This window comes from Furipterus horrens, unplaced genomic scaffold (genome assembly GCF_987537825.1).
Source record: "Furipterus horrens unplaced genomic scaffold, mFurHor1.1.pri manual_scaffold_10, whole genome shotgun sequence".
NCBI lineage: Eukaryota > Metazoa > Chordata > Mammalia > Chiroptera > Furipteridae > Furipterus > Furipterus horrens.
The window spans coordinates 11603781-11625299 of NW_028327180.1; the positions used below are offsets into that span (position 1 = coordinate 11603781).

A 21519-nucleotide genomic window follows, 5' to 3' on the forward strand; every position below is an offset into this window, starting at 1 on the left:
AGTGAGTGAAATGCATCAGTACAGGACGTACATGTTGAAAGAGCTGTTCAAAAAGCTATCAGCTGCAAGTATGTGGGAAGGGATATCGGACTTCCAGACCCTGCACAGCTGAGGAAGAATAAAAGGATTCCTTGAATAGTGGATTAAAGCGTCACTACAGAGTGTAGACACTGAGACATCTGTAAGGACGTGGATCAATAGCAAGTGGGAGAGGAAGGATGCTGGACCTGGAGTGAGAAGCTCAGGCTCTATTTCAAGCAGGTTGCTAATCAGCTGTGAGACTTTGGGAAGGTCAGTTAGCCTTTCTGGACTTTCTCTAGGTTTGGCTACTTGTTCTGTAAGATATATTCCAAGTCTAGAACTACTCTGTGATTCTAAATATTGAGAAACAGATGAGGAGAAGAACTTTTTCAGTTGGAAAACAAAAATTTCAGTATTCCTTAAAACTTTCGCCCATTAATCCAGTCCCTGGCAAGAAATCTAAGTGAACTAAAATGAAGCCAATTAACATTCCTTACTACTACTGTGTCATATATCATTGTTAACTCAGAGACAGCAGATGGGCGGATAGCTATAAGACTTATTTCTATAGATTGGTTTATTCATCTCCCACAAATTTAATTTCATAAAACCAGAAGCCCATTCCATTCTTCAGAAGTCCAACGTACTGTGGACTGCCCAGGCAAACACAGATAGAAAAGGTGCTGATAGAGCAATGAGGTGAGGACCATGCACTGCCATTGCAGCTGAGCAATGAGGAGTCCTCAATGACTTGATAAGAGCAGTTTAGGTGGAGCGGAGGGGACAGCCGAGTGTGGTGAGCTGAAGGGAGGATGCATGAAGAGAAACCACAAACTGCAGGGATAGACAGAGGGATAAATAGGGATACAGTAGAGTCAAATGGAGTTTTTTTTCAAATGGGAAAATGACAACGGGCTATACACTCATGAGAAACTATCCAGTAGAGAGGGAACAACAGATGATGCTGCAGGACAAAGGGAACACTTGAGTTGTCAGAGAGGAAGGGACCCAAAGGCAGTAGTATATGGACACAGGCAAGCAGCGGTTGGATGTAGTGCTGGGAGACTTCTGTTTTTTCAGTGAAACAGGAAGCAACATCATCAGCTGAGAGCAAAGGTGGGGAGGAGATGCTGGGGGTGTGAAGAGCCGGAAGACTGAACTGGCCACCTGGGAACGTGACAAGGTGATGGAACCAGGAGGAGTCCCAGGCAATATCAAGGGCCGCTTGAGGTTAGTGGCCATGAACTTGAAGTGAAATCAGTCAACATATTTGGCTCTTTTCTTCTGACCATGTTTGGGTGTTTTCCTGGCCATGTTAGGCTATAAGTAACTATCGGGTAGACTTGAAATTTAACTGGGATTTTGGTTTAGTCAAGTCAGTACAAGAAAGAGAGGGGTGAAAGCCCTGGCTGCTGTGGCTCAGTGGATTGAGCGTCGGCCTGCGAGCCAAGTGTTGCTGGTTCGATTCCCAGTCAGGGCACATGACTAGGTTGCACGTCAGGTCCCCAGTTGGGGGCGCGAGTGAGAGGCAACCACACAGTGATGTTTCTCTCCCTCTCTTTCTCCTTTCCCCTCTCTCTAAAAATAAAATAAACAAACAAATAAATAAATTATTTAAGATAAAAAGAAAGAAAGAGAGGGGTGAGGAGTCACGTCTGTGTGCACAGGGATGATTATAAAGATAGACTATGAAATTTAAACTGGATGGGGAAAGGGAGCGAGGACACCAAGTGGGTGGAACAGTGAGAAGGTGCTAGGAGTGTTGGATAAAGTGTTTGGGGTGTCGAAGCGTTGATTGTGTTGGGCTACCAGAGCGAATGAGCTCTAAAGATAATAGGTTGTGGTAAGACAGTCAGATGTCTGAAATTAAGATTTTTGCGGTGTTCAAATTATTAATAATGAAAGGGTCAAAGGTATGATTGTAGAAGTGAGTAGCAGAGATTAAAGCTATTGGAGAAAAGAAATTAAGAACCTGAAAGGCCAGGGTATTGCAAAGAAGATCTGTTTTTGAAATCACATGAATAATAATTGGATTGATTTTGAAGACAAGGAGCAAGGGGTAGTGGCCTTGAGGTCAGCAGATAGCAGAAACTAGGGGTGGTGGCATCTGGTGAGTGAGAGTCAGAGCTGAGTGTTTTTGGAAGAAGAGAAGGAGCACAGTTATAGAGCAGCAATGCGGGGCACGGGGAACACCTCTGCCACCTCTGGTTTCACAGTACGAAGAGTAAATAACCACCAGACCACCCGAGAGGGCTACAGAGAAGACACATCCAAGAGGCAGCAGGGTGTTGGCCAGAAAAAATTAAAAGAGGCTGATAATATAGGGCCGCTGTCAGCAAACTAGAGCCCATGGACCCCCTGTTTTTATAAGAGCCCCGCAGAGAAGTGTGGCGTTCAGGAAGAGCGCAAGTGGGACTCTCGCTTGACCCCCACTGCTGGTTACCTGCTGAGTGATAGGCTTATTCTGAGTACCCATTCTTTTTCTTACCTGGACCAAGATTTCTCCAGGTCAACAGATAATCTTGGGTAGAACACATCATTGCAACATGTAGCCTTAGTTAACCTTATATTCATTCTTCTTCAAAGGCTGGGCATTGCTTATCGGCTTCTCCAATACAAATTTACTAATTCCAATTTAATACTGCTGCTTCATTAAACGGGAGGACCTTCAGCCTGACCTTCAGTAAGATTAACTTGATTCTGCTCTATGACAAATAGTACGAGCTACCATTCATGTGCAATGACTTAAAAATTCAGTTAACTATTCAAAGGCAGATGATTTTCTAGTTCACTTTGTTCTAAAATGAAATATTCTTCTTCCTGTACACCCAAAGACTAGTGATTCAACTTGGGTCCCTGCACAAGTGGCCAGACCTGGCAGGAAGTGGTGACACACACAAAGCTTTCTTTCTTTCTTGTTTTAACGACAATGGAATAAACTACAAGGCCTTTCAAACAATAGAAAATGGGACTGAAGTCGCACCTCTGCAAATATTTCCCAGCCTGGTCCCATCTCGCTCCAAGAACCTAAAACCCTGAGGATCGTCAGGACTAGCTCACATTTCTGCGTCTCTGTGAATCCCTCGCATGCAGAGAGCACTTTCAGAACTTCCTCCACATCACACTCTGGAGTAACACGGACCCGAGCCGATTTGTGGGCATGCGTGACCCAACATTACTTGTTTGTTTGGATAATTCCCCTTAAGCTGCCTAGAAGATTTTACTGGATAATAATCAGTTATTTTTAATTCATTCATTCATTCAACATTTATTAAGCAACCACTTTTTTATTTCCCAGAACAGTCCTCAGCAAAGAGGACACCAAGCCAGGTAAGACATAGTTCCTGTCCTCGTTTTCAAAAAGCAGTGAGGATGGATTCTGGAAAGCACGAGGCTTACTGATGATCTCAGTTGAGGTTCTAGAAAAGATTAAGAAGCCAATGTTTTGTGAGCCCTTGGACAAGAGAGCAGTGATGATTGGGAGTCAGTGTGCATCCAGCAGGGAGGCACCGACCTAACGTAATTTTCCCTTTTGATAAGGGTTCCGCACTAGTGGGTCGAAGAAATAATGCAAGTCAGGTGGCTTCAGTAGCATTTGGGAGTCCTTCACTTTTTCCTTGTGGACTTCTGGGAAGATGACTATTAAAACTGCCGGTAGGTTCTCAGCTATTTAATTCCTTCCTTCTTTCATTTTTTAAAAAAACGTTATCTTCACCCAAGGACACTTTTTTTTTTTTTTTTTTTCATTGTGGAGAGAGGGAGAGAGAGATTGAAACTCTGATGTGAAAGAGAAACGTCAGTTGGCTGACTCCTATATGCACCCCGACCAGGAGTCTAACCCACAGCCTCAGTACACGCCCTGACTGGGAATCAAACCTGCAACCTTTTGGGTTATGGGACTACGCCAGCCTGGGCTCCTGTTTTCTTTTTATTCATTCATTCAACGAATGTTTATGGTACCAAATGAACGATGTGTGCGGTGCTCTGTTAAGTGATGGGATGTGTAGGTGACCCCTGCCTTCGTGAAGCGTTCCATCTCTGGCAGGAATGGGATAAGCGCCATGCATAATACACACAGGGAAGCCGGTGATTGATAAGGGAATCACCAAGAATATTGATTAATGGATTAGTGTAAACTCAAAAGGAAGCTTCTGGAGTTTTAGGTGGCAGACTTGGACTTCCACAAAGTTTTACCAGTAAATTGGATGAAAATATGAAGGACTTTATAATATTTGGGGGGTGGGATTAATTTATGCCCATATGTTAAAGGACCAGCAAAATCAATCTCAAATAGATTTAAAGTACTAAATAATTCAAAATTATATGGAAGTATGGTAGAAAAGAGAATAAGACGTAGCTCTGTGGAGGAGTGATAATGTTCTTAGCTATAAAGACACATAATATAAACAGAAAAGACTGGCAAATGACAGGTTTAAGGAAGCAGACTTTTAAAATACCCATACAATGCAAAATCACATCACTAACATTAAAAGGAAAAAAATGAAGCTGTGGGAAAAATTTTCATCAGATACGACAGAATAATATCTATAATATGTAAAGAACTGGATTCAGATTTATGAGAAAAAACATGATGAAAAGCAACAATAATTCATCAAATAGGACATACACGAATTCCTGAGAAGTCTTTTCTGCTTAAGTTAAACTGCGTTGTTCTCTATTGTTTGCCACCAAGAATCCATACAAAGAACTCCCTGAAAATCTAAGCTAAAGCAGTCACTTCCTTGCCTCGGTTATCCTTAGTCAAAGTATTCAGTTTTGTTTTCTTCCAAGCATTTGGCGCTATTTGAGATAATTCACTTGTGTGTCTGTTTTTGTCTGTTTATTGTGTATTCCTCCCACTCCCAAAATGCCAGCTCCATGAGAACAAGAATGGTGTTTATGTCCCCTGTGTCATCTAGAACAAAGCCAGGCACATGATTGGCACTGGTAAATATTCAGTTAATAAATGAGATAGCAGAGCGGATGGCGGAAACAAGATTCAAAACATCTATGAACCAAAATTAATATGAGGCGGGGGTGGAGCATAAGGGGACTAAATAGTAATGGTAAAAGACATAATACAAATTTTTTTAAATTAATATAAAGAAAGTTAACAGAATAAATACGAGAGCTGACTTCAAGTTGCTCAATAATCACATAAGTACAAGATTAGGGTCACCTTACTTTTCAGGAATTTGAGTATAAAATGAAAAACCCACAGTTGTGATAGACTGAAAGCTCAGTAAAACGTGGCTTCTAAAACAGGTCAAAACACCTGAGTCTATACAGCACTAAAAGAAATACATATGGGAGTCTGCTTCTGGCCAAGATGAATGAACAAGAATCAGATTTCCTTCCCTCGTCAACAGTTGCAAACACTGGATAACATGTGCGAAACCTCGCTTTTCAGACATTGGACAGCGGGTAGCCCGGGAAAGTGATCACCCGGAGAGGGAAACCAACGAATGATCTTTATGATTGCCCAGCGTGCTTCCTGGACAAAGTTTTTAGGCCACAGAACAGGACAGGGGAATCCGCGAGCGGCCTGGCAATCCATTAAATCGAGGAGATGGAGTTAGGGGTTCAAGGAGGTCAAGGTAGCTCAAGGTCATTGGGAAGTGTGTCAGCAGGAAGAAGGTGGCTCAGGGAACCACAGAGCTCAGCAGAGTTATCAGCTAAATACTGACTGGGGCACGTGTGTGAGAACATGACCCGAGACTAGGACAGAAACCACCCAGAGAAGAGGAGACCTTCTGTGCAGATCACACAGAGCTGGGAATAGCTGGTGTTTTCACGTGCTAGAGTGGAGGAGCCTCACAGTGCCCTGGCCGTCGGGGGGCATACTCAGAGGGTACTGCTTCAATAGCGGGGCCAAACTAACCCTCCACTCAAGAAACTGGATTGAGGTTAGAGCCTCCACACAAAGAAAACTTCAGTCCCAGGTAGCTCACTGGCAAATCTACCAAATACTTATAGAAGAATTAATACCGATATTAAATACCCTTTTTTTTTTTTTTGGAAAATGAAATAGTTCTCAACTCATTTTATGACTCCAGTATTACCCTGATATCAAAACCAGACAACTACATTGCAGGAAAGGAAAACTATAGTCTAATGCCCATCATGAAAATAGACAAAAATTATTAATGAAATTTTAGCAAATTGAATCCAATAATATACAGAAAGGATAATACATCAGGATCAAGTGGAGTTTATCCTAGGAATGTAAAGTTGCTTAAAAAAAAAAATCAATGTAATCCACGATATTGACAAGCTGGAGAAGAAAAAAAAAAAGGAAAAGAAAACCATATGATCATCCCGAAAGATGCAGAGAAAGCAGAGGAGCCGTCTGCAGCTCGGGGACAAGCCCCAGATGTGCCAAGAGAACCAGAGGGAGACAGATACAAGGTGATCCTAGGACCCCTTCCTTGACTAGCAAGGGGATCCACAGTATTCTTCCCATTAACTTCCCCATTATTTTCGTAAAGTAGTAGTAGTTGGATGTGTATGTCTTACCTGGTAAACTCTGGAGGTATTGAGACACAGGGCAGCCAACAGCCACCTGGCCGTAGTTCATACAAAACAGAGGGGCTGTGAGGAGAGGGTGCTAAGGAATGAGGGGAGACTTTCAGAAATAGCTACACCCTGCTCTCCAGTGGCCAGGCCGGCATGAAGGACTGATGGCAGAAATTCTGCCCTAAACAGCAGCTGGAGACAGCGCACAGAGTGGGAAGCAGCCGCCTTGTCTGGTCCAACCCGCCCTGTCCCCACCAGGCAGAGAGATCGTTCAGCCAGGAGAGGAGTCAAGTGCCGTTTTCTCTATGGAATGCTCCTTGGGACGCGACATACATACATCAGAGGAAGCAGTGGGCACCTGTGATAGATTCACTCCTCCTCTCCTTTGTGAAGCACCGTTAAGGGGAAAAAGGAGGCTCAGTCTGGACAGGCCTGTGTGGACAGAGCATAGCTCCAGAGCTGGCGAAGGACTGACTTCAGGAACACGCAGTAGGCAGGCAGGTCTTTCTGCCAGACCCCAGGCCACCTGTAGGGAAGCAGAGAGCGTGGGGGAGGGCTGGGATGGGGCCCTGCTACAGCAAATGAAAGGCTCGATCAGGAGGGGGCAAGGCCAGAGGGAAGGACACGACTTTACCTTGGGATTGGCCCCCCGGGGCACAGAAGGCTAGCTGACCCCTGAAACTCACACTTCACTCAAAGCAGAGAAGCCCCCGCCCAGCCAGGGACTACGGCTCCCTTTGTGTCTCTGTGCGGCCATCAGACTGATGGTCACGGGAACAGGGCAACAAGCGATGTATGTTACTTCCAGGCCACAAGTCGTTTCATGATGATGTAATAAAGAATTTCAAACAGTTTTATACCTTTTTTATGTTAAATTTGACTGTAAAATAGGGCAGAAAAGTATTTTAAAATTATTAACTAATAATTTTCAAAATTATTACTAATAATTACAAATAATAATATATTCACCCCTCAACTAACAAAAATGTGGGATTCCAACAACAAAAATCATCTGCATTGAAGATAAACACACACACAAAGTACAAATCACACAAAGGCAACAATTTCTTGTTAAAAAGGAGTCAGCAAAATCATCAAACAGGGACATGAGATAATGCAACAATCTAAAAGAGACGATAAATTACCTACATTTTAAAAAATATGAAAGGTAACATTTGGAATAGAAACTGTAAGGAAAGAAAATAACCTAAGGTGGGGGGGGGGGGTGAAAAGTTAATGGGAGGAAAGGAAATGGAGGTAAGAGGAAGGGACCTTTTTGTTAATTAATTCAAAAAGTACCATGGTAGGTGCAGACAGAGAAATGAACACAACATCAGAAGATAGAAAGAATCAAAAACCGAAGAGGGTGAGCGAATAAGGAAGATGAGAGGAGGAAACTAAGCAGGGAGTTTTTTGGCAGCTAAGGCAAAGAGAGAAACACATTGTACTTCGTGCCCAAAAGTAAATATACGTATAAAACAGTTTGTCAAGAGAGATGAACAGTTTGAGATCTTGAGGTCTAAAAATATTTTATTTTGGGAGAATTTTTATATACGGTGAACTGACTCTGTTCTCAACAGTAGAGGGGCCACATTTATTTGACTTTTGCTTGATCAGCCCTTGATAAAAGCTGAGGGCGTGACTTAAATCATACCAAAAAAAAAAAAAAAAAATCTCCAGAAACTTAATAATGGTATGGTTTCCGGATGACCAAGCTTACTAGAGGAAAAAAAGAAAACATAAACACAATGACATCACATAATAATGTATGTATTATAAAAATGTCATAAAATATTGCAACACTAAAGCGAATGTCATTCCAATTCTGGGTGTCTCAATCGTGGCACTGTTGACATTTCGTAGTGGACAATTCCTTGTTGTAGAGAGCCTCTGCCCAGAGACGTAGGAGCACCCCCCTACCCCCCGGCCCCCCTGCATCCATCCCCTCTGGCCAGTTACACAAACAAAAATATCTCTAGGTATAGTCAAAATCCTCTGGGGATAAAACCAACTCCAGTTGGGTACTACTGTTCTAATTTTACCAAGTAAATACAATTTCTTTCATATCTGAATAGTCCATTGCAATCTTTTTCATGTTATATATATATATACACACATAGATTAAATCCTATGGGGTTTTTTATGTTTTTTTTTCCCCAAAGAATGTTGTGAATGTCTAGAGGAGACTCCTGGCCTTTGAGAAGGATCTTTGTAAATTCCCAAGTAGGCAAATGCCACTTTATCTTACAGCATCTCACACTGTTTTGCTTGAGAATGAGCAGAGATCAGTGAAACTGCTCCAAGACTCAGATCAGGAGCAGGTGACTAGGTTCCCCCAGTAGCTAAAGTATCTGGTGTCTCCAACCTTGCGGCTCACTTTAATCAAATCTGTCTTACCTAAACTCAAATCATAGCGGTCAAGGGCCCATGGGGTCTCTCTGGAGTAATCCAAGCAAACGCCAAGGGGTGCTGTGGCTCTCGGGGCGTGTGGTACAGTCCTTGGAAGTATGGAGGTCCATGAGCTGGTGCACTGTTAAAGGATGTTTGTCTATGCGTGACAAAACCCAAATCCAACATATTTTTCAAGTAATTTACTAAGTAGATGAAACTGTTTCAAAACACAGGAAATGGAAGAACTTATGTGCACGACCCATGGACATGAACCAAGGGGGGTGGGATTGCTGGCGGGAGGGGGGTACTGGGCAGAGGGGAGCAAAGCGGAAAAAAATGGGGACTATTGTAACAACATAATCAATAAAATATACTTTTAAAAAAATAGGAAATGGAGTAGAAGGATGATGGTAAAAAATACAGATGTAAATTTAGAGTTTGCGTGCAAGTTGGATAGCATTCGCTGATGTCATCTCTCAGGCCTCTGAAAATCGCCCGGTTATGAGCCAGCTTGGGGACTGTGGGACCAGCTTGGGAAATTCACCTTCTGCTCCAAGGATCCTGATGCAAATCCTTTCTGCCCTAGGACAAGCTCCGTGGTCCACTTAGATTCAGGACCTCAGAGATAATATGGACCTAATCTCGGGCAGTGGCAAACTAAAAATAATCCCGGGTGCAGGCAGAGCATGCTATCCCGGAGAAGAAGACTGGACCAGGACTCAGGAGTGTGAGGATCTCTGTGCTGGTGAGGACTTTGCTGCTGCCAGCCTGGCCCCGGAGCTGTCACTGAATTCCTGCCGAGGTTCACCGTGGAGCCAGTGCTACCTGGGACAGCTGCTGGGTTGTGAGAAATAAATAAAAATAAGGAGTGTGGCATGCAAGGCACTTGTGGCAAATTCATCTTTGCACGGAACATTCCAACTCACTGCAGGTGTAGATCGGAAGTTCTGAGCGTGGCCTTGGACCTGGCCAGCACTCACACCCAGCGGAAAGAACGAGGTAATGAAATATCAGGAAAAACTGTTCACATTTTCAAATCATTCGAGCCTTCAGTCCCTCCTCGTTCTCTGTTGCCTAATACCTGGTGCTGCGGGGGGACAGAAATGCTGGATCTTGTACTTCCTCGCTGCATGAAGGGGCCCCTCGCAAAGGCTCCTACTCTCTCTAGACCTCAGGTCTCTCACCGGCCAAACTGGAAATCTGGGGCATGCCTGCCTCCTGCGGCGTGGGGAGGATTACATGCAATGATACACTCGTGTGACATAAAATACAGAACCTTCCGCAAACATCAGGTGTTATTTAGCAAATGTGCCTTTCATTGTCAGCTCCCCCGGTACCATAAAGACGGGTGAAGAAGGTCAGAGATACGAATGGATAAAAGGAAGTAGAAGAACGGCCTGTAGATCTCCCAAATTTGTACTGTTTTTCCTATCTCACCGTGAGTTAAATTTAGCTGTACATCAAAGTTTTATGCTACTACTATGAAAAGGAAGTGTTTACATATCAACTTGGGTGAATCCCAACCTAATTCCATCAAAAAAAGTCTCAGAAAAACACACAGAATACAATTTCATTTATAGGAACTTCTTAGCAATATGCACTGATGTGGTAAAATTATAAATAAAAACAAGGAGAGGAAATATGTTGGGGAAGATATAAAAGGTGTCTTAAAGTTACAAAACTCTATTTCTTAAGCTGGGTGTTTGGTATAAGTATGATGGTTTTATTATCATTATCACTTAAAATATCATTTAAATAATGATAGTTTAAGAAGAATACAGTTACTTAAACTATATATATCAGTATATATAGACACATACACTATATTATAGTATATGTACATATACCATAAGATACTCAATATATGGTATTTCGTAATTTTTTTAGGGATTCTCCATGCCTCCAGAATCACACCATAATGAAGTGTTATTGACAGAATTCTTTTTTTTCTCTTGGTTTGCCGTCCACGGCTCTGCTGGGATGACCCCCCTTGCCTTTGTCCCGCTCATTCGGGACTTCTCGGACTCTCCTGGTGGCCCTGCCTTTCCTGCCTGCCCCGGGGCACTCCCTCCCCAGTCTCCTGCTTTAGTTCGCAGCTTAAACATCATGTCTTTAAGGAAGTCTTTCGGCTCCTCTGACTAGGTTAGGTTCTCCTGTGACAACCTTCCGCATCACCCGGTCTGTTCCCTTCCTCATATTCATCACACTTGCAAATCCTTACTTTCTTCTTTCCAGTAGACTAGAAACCCTAGGAAAGCAACATACATCTGTTCGGCTTCCTGCTAAATTTCTAGTGCTCAGTCCAGGCACCTAGTGGGCACGCAAGAATGGATGGATAGGTGGGCGGATGGCAGGCAGGCAAAGCCTGTGCATTCCCACCGGCAGGTAGGATATATGAGATTATATGACAAATTTTATCAGCTACATTCTAGCCATGGCTTCATCTACGCTTTTCTAAGGGCTTGATGACCAATTAGCAGTGGCTCTAAACAGTTGAAAGAGTTGTCAGTGAGATTTGGCTTTGTTGTGTCTAATCTGGTCTAGCAATTGCTTTTTACTGATTGTAATAGTTGGGACTGGCATGGTGATGTGACTTTAAATATCTCCGTGTGGCCTTTCTTTCATTGCTCCGCAAGAAACAATAGCAGATTCCTCTCAGAGAGGGGCATAGGATAATGCATTATCTGAGTTATCACTGTTCAATCAAAAAGTGCGTGAGGGAGCCCCATAATTCATCTAGACAGCAATCACCATGGAGTTACGCAGGTCTCATGTAGGTGATGAAACAGCCAAATTCCCTGACAGTGGTGAATGACTCCTCATGTCACTGACGGCGATGCCAAAAGGAGTGGCGGGGCCACAGACGTGGAGAAGCAGGGCCTCTTCAAACAGCACGAGGAAAAATTGGGTATGTTTTATTGCTTTCTTTTAATCTTGATCACTGAGGTTTTAAAATGAAATTACAGGGAAACTAAGCCCAGCCAGTGGCCAGGTGATTCATTTCTACTTGGCAGTGGTGCTCGTGAGGTGGCTTGTGTCCAGGCGGAGCCAGGGCTGGGATTCCTGGGCCCTACTCTCCCTCCACCATCCCCACAGCTCAGCTGGCACCTCCCATCCTGACAAAGGGTGCGTGACATATGGAACTTTTTTTTCCCTTTTTCATATATAATCAAATAATTCAGCAAATCTCTCTTTGTCTCTCATAGTTAAAATAGTGACCTGATGTAATAAATCTCTGACTTCTACAAAGTCTTGTCGTGTGAGAGACAGACTAACATAAGCATTTGAAATCTGGTGATTACAGAGTGTTGTGAATGGCCTTGAGACCTGCAGGTAAAACCTTAAATTACACTAATATTCTTGTTTAGTTAAACTTTTTAACGTTTTTAAAAAGCCCTTCATAATATTATGGATAAGTAAATTCTTGGGCCTGATTTCAATTTGAGTCAAATTCCAACTAATAATGTTACACCCATAAACCTTCTCCTTAACAGCCCATAACATTAAACTAAAAACAGAATTCTTAAAGCACACTCTTATGCTGTCTATTCATGAAATAAGCATTACAGACTTTCAACAGATGTCTTTAATAGACATTGTTATTAAAATGAATATTACAGAAAATAAATTCAGACTGTTAGTCTAGTATAGTCTCTAAAGGAATACTGCTGTACATTCAGATAATCACATCTATACTTAATTGGGAGGGAAAGAAAACCCTGGGACATTATTATCTTCTGGTCGTAGCTAGGTACTCCTTTACCTATCTAGCTCATTAGCCCAGATTAGGATTTGTTAGTGCCTTCCCCATGTCATAAGCCCCAATTGTCAGGAAATTAAAAGTGGGTCAGAAAAAAGAACTCCAGTTAACAAGCATTAGCCTAAGAGCAAATTCCTTATAAAAATCTTGGGGGGAAAAATAATCAGCCCCTTTTCAGCTATGAGTGCCAAAAAATAAAATATAAAAATTTTGTGGTTTCAGGCACTTTTGAGTTTTATAATTTGAAAATAAGTTAGACTTTTAGCAGAAAAAAAGAAAGTTTCAGGTCCATGACATGGATTAATGCCTGTGGTATGTTTTGAAGACGACACAAAACTAGTAAACAACCAAACTGTTTTCTCGGAAATGTGCTGTGCATGAATATTTTTTTTAAAACCCCGACACACTACTACTCATGCCAGCACAGAATTTTGGTTTCTGCCTTTAGCCTGCAATGGGAGAATATTATCCACTCTAGTTAATTAGGCAGTAACTGAAATTTACATGACATCTCTGATTCTCAGGGATTAAACAAAGGGGGAAAGCCAACGTTTCTGGTCAATGGGTCATTCTTTTGGTGACAAGCTCTAATGGAGGTAGATGAGAGTTCAGTGGCCTTTAAGATGACCCTGATACTGTCACTTGCAGGTCACAGAGGAAGAATGTGAAGGAGGGAGGGTCTTAACCAAGATTACACAGCAAATCAAAGCTGCAGTTCACATCTCTCCCAGGTGAAGCTCTATTTACAGTGTGTTAGACTGTGGCTTCATCCTCTCTGTTTAGATCCTCTGCGTCCGGGCAGGGCCGGGAGAGTGGGATGAATCAGCACTTACGACCGGGCAGGCCTGCCCGTGGCTCGGGCTGAGTGGAGGAGCAGGGAGGAGCGTGGGTTTTGAATCAGACAAACATCAATTGGATCCTTGCTCTACAACTTCCTGGTTATGGGACTTTGGAAAGTTACCTGAGCCTCTGTGATGCATCTGTAAAATGAGGTGAAAAGAAGTACATACCTCATGTGTACTTTTAGGGGTTGAATGAGGAAGAGAATAGTAGCAATCAATAAACATTAATTATTATTATTAAAACTCACTCCCCAATTATTTTTAAGTTACAGTTTAGCTATACTAATAAAAGGATAGATCTTACCACTTTATAGATGCAGGAAATAGCAGGCTATGATCCTTTCCTTTGATCATTTTCTGAAAGCCGACTGTAGGGTTAAAGCAGCAGTGATGGAGAGGGGACCCATGCAGGACTCAGAAAACCTTCTTTCTGCTCTACCGTCGACAACTCAGGCAAACTCCTTCAGCTTCTCTGAGCCTCAGTTGCTTTGCTTTGTGTTGTTTTCTAACCTGTACAGTTGAATGATAAATCTTACATACCTCACACAGTTCCTGGGAGGATTAAATGGGAAGGTAGATTTGAAAACTACAAAGCACTTAGTTGAAGTAAATTAGAGCATTTTTATAATTTTTATCATGCTCAAAGTCACTTCTGATGACAGATTTGCATGCACATAATTTTTTTTCCTTGAAAGTTTATTCTTATTTGGAACAATTGTTACTTATTACTCATTTATTAATAGACATAAAATGACTTCAGATGACAGCCTTGTGCTAACAATAAGACAAAACTGCATTCATGGTTCAGTAGTGCTGTTCAGCTTTTCTCCCCTTTTGAAAAGCTGAGCCTTCACAATTTGTTGCAGCAAAAAGAAGGGCTGCATTGCTTCATAACTGTTCTACGCAAGTTCACCAAATTATACTTGAGGTTCTGACATTATTGTTTATATAGAATATGTGTTTTCCACCTGGCTTTATTGAGCACATGCACACACATACACACACACACACAACCTGCTCTGACCAAAATGCTCAAACTAGTATGATTAGAATAACTACAGAAATTCAAACTTCAGGGCTTTGAGAGCTAATCTCAAGTGACAGAGTTATTGAGAAATTTTGAGTAAGAGAAGAACCTTTCTTAGGAAAAGGTCAAGCATTTTGTGTAAACACACTGGCTCCTTCCTCTGGCAAGGTTGTTTATGCTTAGTCATTGGGGAAGTTTCAGCGGAACTTGGATCAATGCGGCTCAGTCATCACCAAGCCATTGACTCCACAGGGCAGGTTGGGTGGAAAAGGGAAAGCCTGACCACCTTGCAGCATGGATGCCTGAGAGAGTCACTCAAGGTAATGAAACGCTTTCCTGGGGATGCCATCCCTTTCGCTTTATGGTTCCACCTAGTACAAGCCCTTTGATATCAGGTCTTCCTGCCCAGGAACAAAGAACTGCGAAGGTAGGAGAGAAACACGATCAGGCCTCCTAATTCAGTGCTATCCAGACTTCTGAGTCTTCAGCACGCTTACGTCCTGCCTTGCTTCAAGGGAGCAGTCAGTGCATACTGAAGTGTGATTACCTCCTCGTTAGAGTTACCCTCTCTCAGCTTCATGCCCATCCTGCATCCTCGGCGCTGTGATGCTGGAGCTGAGGACTCTGCCAGCAGCCCCATGATAGGCTTTGGAAATCATGGGCATTAGAGGGAGTCTGCAAGGCTGGTGAAGGGGGAGGGGCCGACTGACTTCTTCCTGTTTGCTCCTACTGGTTTGAGGTCTGTTTGCCATCGCTGAGAGCAGCCTCCCAGCCACACGCCTCTACTAGGCAGAAGCCGTTCTTTCCCACAGCAGCAAGTGAATCGGTACTGAGTCTGCCCCAAACCTGCAGAACCAGCCATGTGGTGCATCCACAGCCCTGAGCACCAGCCGAGCACCGTCCCCACCCAGAGGTCTGGGTTTTAGCTCCATAAGGCATCTCCTCCAAGCTCTCAGATTTTGATAATTCCATCCTCTTCCCTTCTCTCCCCAGCCCTGGAATCTTATTAATATTCTCTTCTTACACTTTTAGTTATCCAGTTAACAACTTCATACTTGTCAGGAATTCCTTATATTATATTAAATTCTCTGTGTTAAACTAACTTGGACGGTTTCCATCTCCCCACTAGACCCTGACGATTGCACCAGCTGACGACCTAGATTCACATATGAACACTCCCACAATATTTTCTATTCTATAGGAGCTGGCAGTAGTCATCTATTGCATTTGTCTGTCCAGAAACCCATCTTTTTATTTTGGCAAGTCCCCAAACTCACTCTCTGTCCATGTGGCTGAGGTAGGACTGCCTCTACCTCTACCTCTTGCTCCGGGACTAGGCTTGTGACCAAGTCTAACCAGTGAAATTGTTACACGTCCCAGCCAGAGCGATCGGTTGAATGGATGGACATGTGCTCCAGATGTACCTGCAATCAGTGTCGCCTTCTTACACTTGCAGTAAATTTTCATTCCTTAAAGTCACTTGAGTTGTGTGTTTGACACTGATAAGCTCTTAAACAAAAGGAATGAAACGTTAACAGTGGCCTTTAGCAGTGGATGTGTGGGTGGGTGGCAGGCTGCACTCTGTGGCCTTCAGAACATGCTCCAGAATGGAGCTGGTAGTGGCAGGTAGGTACACACTTCACATGGTTCTCCTCCACCCTGGAGCCTGGCTGGGAAGCTTGTTGCCCATACCCCACGGGACTAATTCCACGTGGCCACCTGCCCGTGAGCACACGAGAGCCTTGGGGCAGCGGCGTGGTGCTTTGATGGCCTCAATGTGAGACCGAGGAAACTTCCTAGATGCGCACTCTAATCAACAATTTAGCTTAATTACCTGACACGATGATGGGAAAAGGCTACAACTACTTCCTCGTATTATCTTCTAAATGAGGTTTTAGCTGATACTGATACCTACGTTAATATAGGAATAGGAAGAGAACTGGCGTTTTTTGAATGCCATTATAGGTAGAAATTGGGTTAAGCACGTTCATTGCACAGCCAACTCAAGAAATACGTATCATCATCCACTCTTTAAAGAGGAGAAAAGTGAGGCTTAGAAAGGCTGAGCAACTGTTCAAGGTCACAGGCTAATAAATTCAAATCCATTTCCCTTTGACACTGAAGTTCATTCTTACCACATCAGGTGATGACTTCCCGGAGGAAGTCAATAGATAGTTCAAAGAGAAAAGATGATCAATGAAAATGTCTTGTCTCCTAGTCTTCTCCTTGTTTTTCCACCGAAAGCCCCAAAGCAGGGAAGCGGCTGGAGGCCCGTTCTGCAGCTTCACTGTGGGCAGGAATTTCGCGTCTGTAGTGGGGGAAACAAATCCAAAAGCAATAGGACTCGGAATGTTAGAAAAGTCTTAAGCTGTTTCTAGCCAAGCCACAAATAACTGGAGGTTTATATGTGTAGAGTGATTTACTATCATTCATTAGTATATTTTATACTTCACTGAACTTAGATAGGCAAATTATATAAACACTTTATATATAAGCAAAACATGTCACACGTCAGAGACTCAAAATATGTATTTAATTAAAAAAATACATCTCTTAAAACCAAAGCCCTAAATATATATTAAATGCCACCCTCATCTGAAGGTAAATGAGATATTAAGTGACCCGCATTTATAGTGATACCTCCATTAGTGAGGCAAATGCATTCCAACAGCATACTTGAATGTCAGAAACTTCATTGGCCAATGAAGCAATCACACAGAAATCTTAAGGACCCATCCAAGGAGGACAGAGGAGAAGTGGGTACGGAGTGAAATGATTAAATATTAACCAAAATAATAAAAGTAGGCCACCAGAAAACACGATTCTGGAGGTTTGGGGGAAGCAGTGGGAATTAAGAGGGAATGGGCCTCTCGGGGCTCATCTGTGATCCATCCAAGAAATGGGGGAAGAGTTTGAGGCAAAGCCTGGAGTGGCCTGGCCTGAAACAGAAGGGACCTGGCCTGATTCAGTCCCTCCAGCAGCCCCATAACAGGCCTTGAGGAGCTGGGGCTGAGCCTGGCCGAGACATGTCTCTGTAAGGACACAGATAATGCTGGGAGAAGAGATGTCACTTCTGAGTCCCCAGACCCACCAAGGGCAAGTTCACTGTTGGGTTACATGGATATGATTTTATTATGTTCCACATCACCCCATCCATATACAAGTCCTTTCACAAAGGGGGTGTCTTTCATTATTCAGTTAGAAGAAAAAGATCGAATATGTGTACCTGGTCGAGGTTCCACATTGGCTAACACTGAGACTAAACTGTCACTTACTGATGAATCAGACAACCAGTACATGAAAATGATCCCGATCAGATCCTTTTACTTTCTTGACAAAGGCCAGGAAGCAGGGAGGTGGGTTGACATGGGGCAGGTGCAGGGATAGGGGAGGCAGCTCAGGGGTTATGCAACTCAGCGGGGAGAGGCTGGGGAACCCCTACATTTTTGCTGACTTCTTATTGGTACCATAGACCATGCAGGACCAACACGCTCTGTTCACAGATGTATTTTTGTCCCGTGCAGCTGTGTGGCTTAGCGGGAGCTTTGCTGTCGAGCCGTGTGACTCACGCCAACATTGCTGCGTATGATTTATGAAGACTTAAAGAAAAAGCACACGGCCAGCTTCATTAGGGAGGAGTTTCGTTTTCAGAGGATTTGTTCATCAAGGATCAAGGTACCTTTTGGTCCTTTCTGGCTCTCTGGGTGAAACAGCGAGCCCGCCTCAGCCAGCCAAGGGCTGAATGACACCCTCCTGCACCCCTGACCCCCACTTGCTCCATTCTCTGCTTCAACGAGGACACCCCTAGTTCAAGAAGCAGACTGTAGCCAGAGGATCTGTGACCTTCAGTGGCCACAAGAAGCTTAGTGATTCTGACACGGGCCAAACCGCCCTATTGGGGGCGTTACTTGGGGCTGCGGCAGCGGCCCTCACACACGCTGCGGAGGCACCAGGTCTCCCTGGTACTCGGTGTGGCTGCTCTGTCGCTCTCCCTGACTCGTCCATTAGGGGAGCAGCCCCACTTGATTTTCTGAAACGCCCCAGGGAGAATGTTCAACAGCCCTCCTACCCCCCAGCCCTACCCCACACTCCCCATGGAGGGTCAGAAAGAAGAGGGCTGGCTCTCCTACTCTACAAGGTTCCTAACTCTTACGCTGAAAACTTCCCGAGCTCCACTGGATGAGCCTTGTCTCTTTCCTTCTCTCCCTCCCTCTTCCTGCTTTCACTTTCAAACAAGGCCCGGCCCACATTTATTCCTTGGGGGAAAAAAAAGGGAAAGTCAGGCCAATCCATAGCTCAGGTCGGTGGCTATAACATACAGCGGCTGGCTGGGGCCGCTTTGTGATAAAGTAGCTTGGGCTCCAAAAGCGACTTGGGTAATATCCTGTTTATCTGCTTCCAGGAACGCGCTGTTACCCACCACTGCCCTCACCACAATGGGGCCGAAGACAAGTTCATGAGAATTTGGGAAGAACGCCGTGGCCGCGGAGCCTGCGCTGGGGATGCTTTCATCTTAAATTAAATCGTGGGAGGATCAGGGCACCATCTGTATTCAGGTTGTCAAACTTGTTAATAAGAGATATAGTTTATCATTCCTCTGAGAATCAAGCAGATCTGGACATTTTGCCAAAGGGAACTTGAAATGACAATTTTTTAAATATTGGAAGTATATACCATATGACAGCAAGGTTGCACTGTATACTAAAATTTAAAAAAACCAGTAAATGTTTGGGTGCAATTTTTTAAACTTTTCCAGTAGAAGTGTTAAATATCCTTTCCTTTGTTTTTCTATGATGGTAGTCAGTGTGGGGGCGGTGCTTCCAGCATAGCTTTTGGTTTATTTGTTTAAGTTTTGTGTGGTCCGATCCCCGCCCCCACAGAGACACACACAAAGGACCTGAACAACTAGTTACAGGTAGCTGGTGTGATCGCTCCCCCTGGACGCTTTGAAGGTGCACCCAGCTGCTTCATTGCTCTGTGCATCTCCGCCCACCTTCCAGCCTCCCGGCAGGAGTTCCTAGAGCGTTACCCGGAGCAGTTCTAAAGCACCTATCACTCTGTTTCTTGTGCAAATTTTTATGGAGACGCCCTGGTATCTTTCTTAACTCACCACTTAGCCTCAGAGGAGCTCCTTCTAGCGATCATGAAGACATGTCCAGGAAAGGCGTCTGAAGGAACAGGGGAGGGTCAGACTACCTGAACTGAATCCCAGCCCCTGGGACACTTCCACCCTGTTTATTCCCAAAGGTTCAACCAGCACAGAGGTTGGGGAGCTTTCCCATTGGAGCCTAGGCAGAGGAAGCTAATTAGCTTCAAGTTGTGGTCAGGGGGAAAAAAAGCGTCACCTTTAAAGAAGTATTGGTAGAGGATTCTTTCTGAAAGGAACAGCACACTGAGCTACAGGAGCAAACAGACTCTCCTGCGCAGGCCACCTAGCAGAACGTTCTGCCACGGCGAAAACTTTCTGCAGCGCCTTGCGGTCCAGTGTGGCAGCCGCGAGCCACGCGTGGCTGCTGAGCCCTTGCATGTGCCTAGAATGACTGAAGTACCGAATTATCAAGTTTCTCTCATTGTAATGGATTTAAGTTGCCTTAAGTGGCTACTGTACTGAACAGCGGGGCTATAGGAATTAACTCTGTGTGTGCATGCGTGCGTGTGTGTGTGTGTGTGTGTGTTTGGAAAATTTAAGACCTCAGTTACAGAAGAAGGAAAATGAAGAAAAAATATTGCCTACTTGGACCCTTCTGGAAAAATCCTTTCGACCTGTCGCCATAATCTCTCCACCCAGGCAATGAGGAGGTTCTAGCAATCAGTCCTAAAGAGAAGAGTGTCATCATTTATTTTCATTAATCATTAGGGAACGAGGCTGCCGTGCCCACATACAGGCTGGCACATCTCTGCATTCACGCCTACTGATTGATAGCATTTCAAGTAATCTTGTGCGAGGCAGTGGACAAAGGGGGAAGGTAATGAAATTGCCTCCTCGTTTATTAGCCCAAGCCAATAATGTGTCATTGTGCATGGCTGTCAGTTTTATACATCAAGGGTGTCCAATACCAGGTAGGGCACCCGCCCTTTTAAAGCGACATAAATCAGGAGTTGTGCAAGGGGAGAGGGGTCACAGAGAGGCCACAGGAATCTCAGGCCTGCCCACTTGTCTGAGTTGGGGCCCTGGAATTGTTGCCTGAGCTGGCAAAAACGTGGGATTCTGAGCACTTTGCTGGGGACTCTAAGGCCTTGTTGATGCTGCAGGTGACCTGCTGACAGAGTGACAACGTGGATGGGACCCTGCTTATAGGTGAAGAGATAAGCCCTGATGGCATGAGGGCTGGGGCCCCAGCCACAGCAGCGGGGACCCCATATCCCACCCCCTCCTATATTCATTTTCCTGCTGTGTTCTAACTCAAAAAAGTACTGAAGACGCCTAGGAGAGTATATGGAACCAGACACTAATAAGGGTTTCTCCATAAAAAAAAAAAAAAAAAAAAAAGGGAGAGAGAGAGAGGGAGAGAGAGAGAGAGACTTGTTAATTAACCCTCATTGCACTTCTGCAAAGTTGTCCGTCTCTCCTGCCCGACACACGCACACGCATCTGGGCACGGAGTTTGGCCAGGTCCTGAAATGTGTAACTGCTGCCGCTGCCCTACCTTCCAGTCAGGAGAGATTTGCCTTTTTCATCACAACCTCTTTTGTTTCCCCTGTAGCCAGCTGCTACAATGATGCATCAGTTTAGATTAAACAGGCGGAGAAGTGCTATTCGGTCTGTCAGCAAGGCACACTTCTCTAAATCCAGGGTTCAGCAGGTACAGCCTTGCAGACAGAGTCAGGGGACTGCTTCCAGGGGGCCACGGGCTTTGGTTTTCAGCCTGGAAGCCAGGACGGGGATCCCTGGCCGCACAGAGGCGGCTTCTCCCTATTCGGCGCTGGGAGCAGCTCGCACCCTTTCTTCCTGCCTGTCTTCA

The 21519-nt window shown here is 44.2% G+C and overlaps 1 long non-coding RNA gene across 1 annotated transcript; it reads left to right on the forward strand.

Moving 5' to 3' along the window:
• Nucleotides 1-11762: 11762 nt before the first annotated feature.
• LOC149999237 (uncharacterized) lies at nt 11763-19255 on the forward strand. Its single transcript, XR_016513542.1, has 3 exons — nt 11763-11836; nt 18082-18232; nt 18960-19255. It is a non-coding gene; the product is annotated as an uncharacterized LOC149999237 (long non-coding RNA).
• The last annotated feature ends 2264 nt before the right edge of the window (nt 19256-21519 follow it).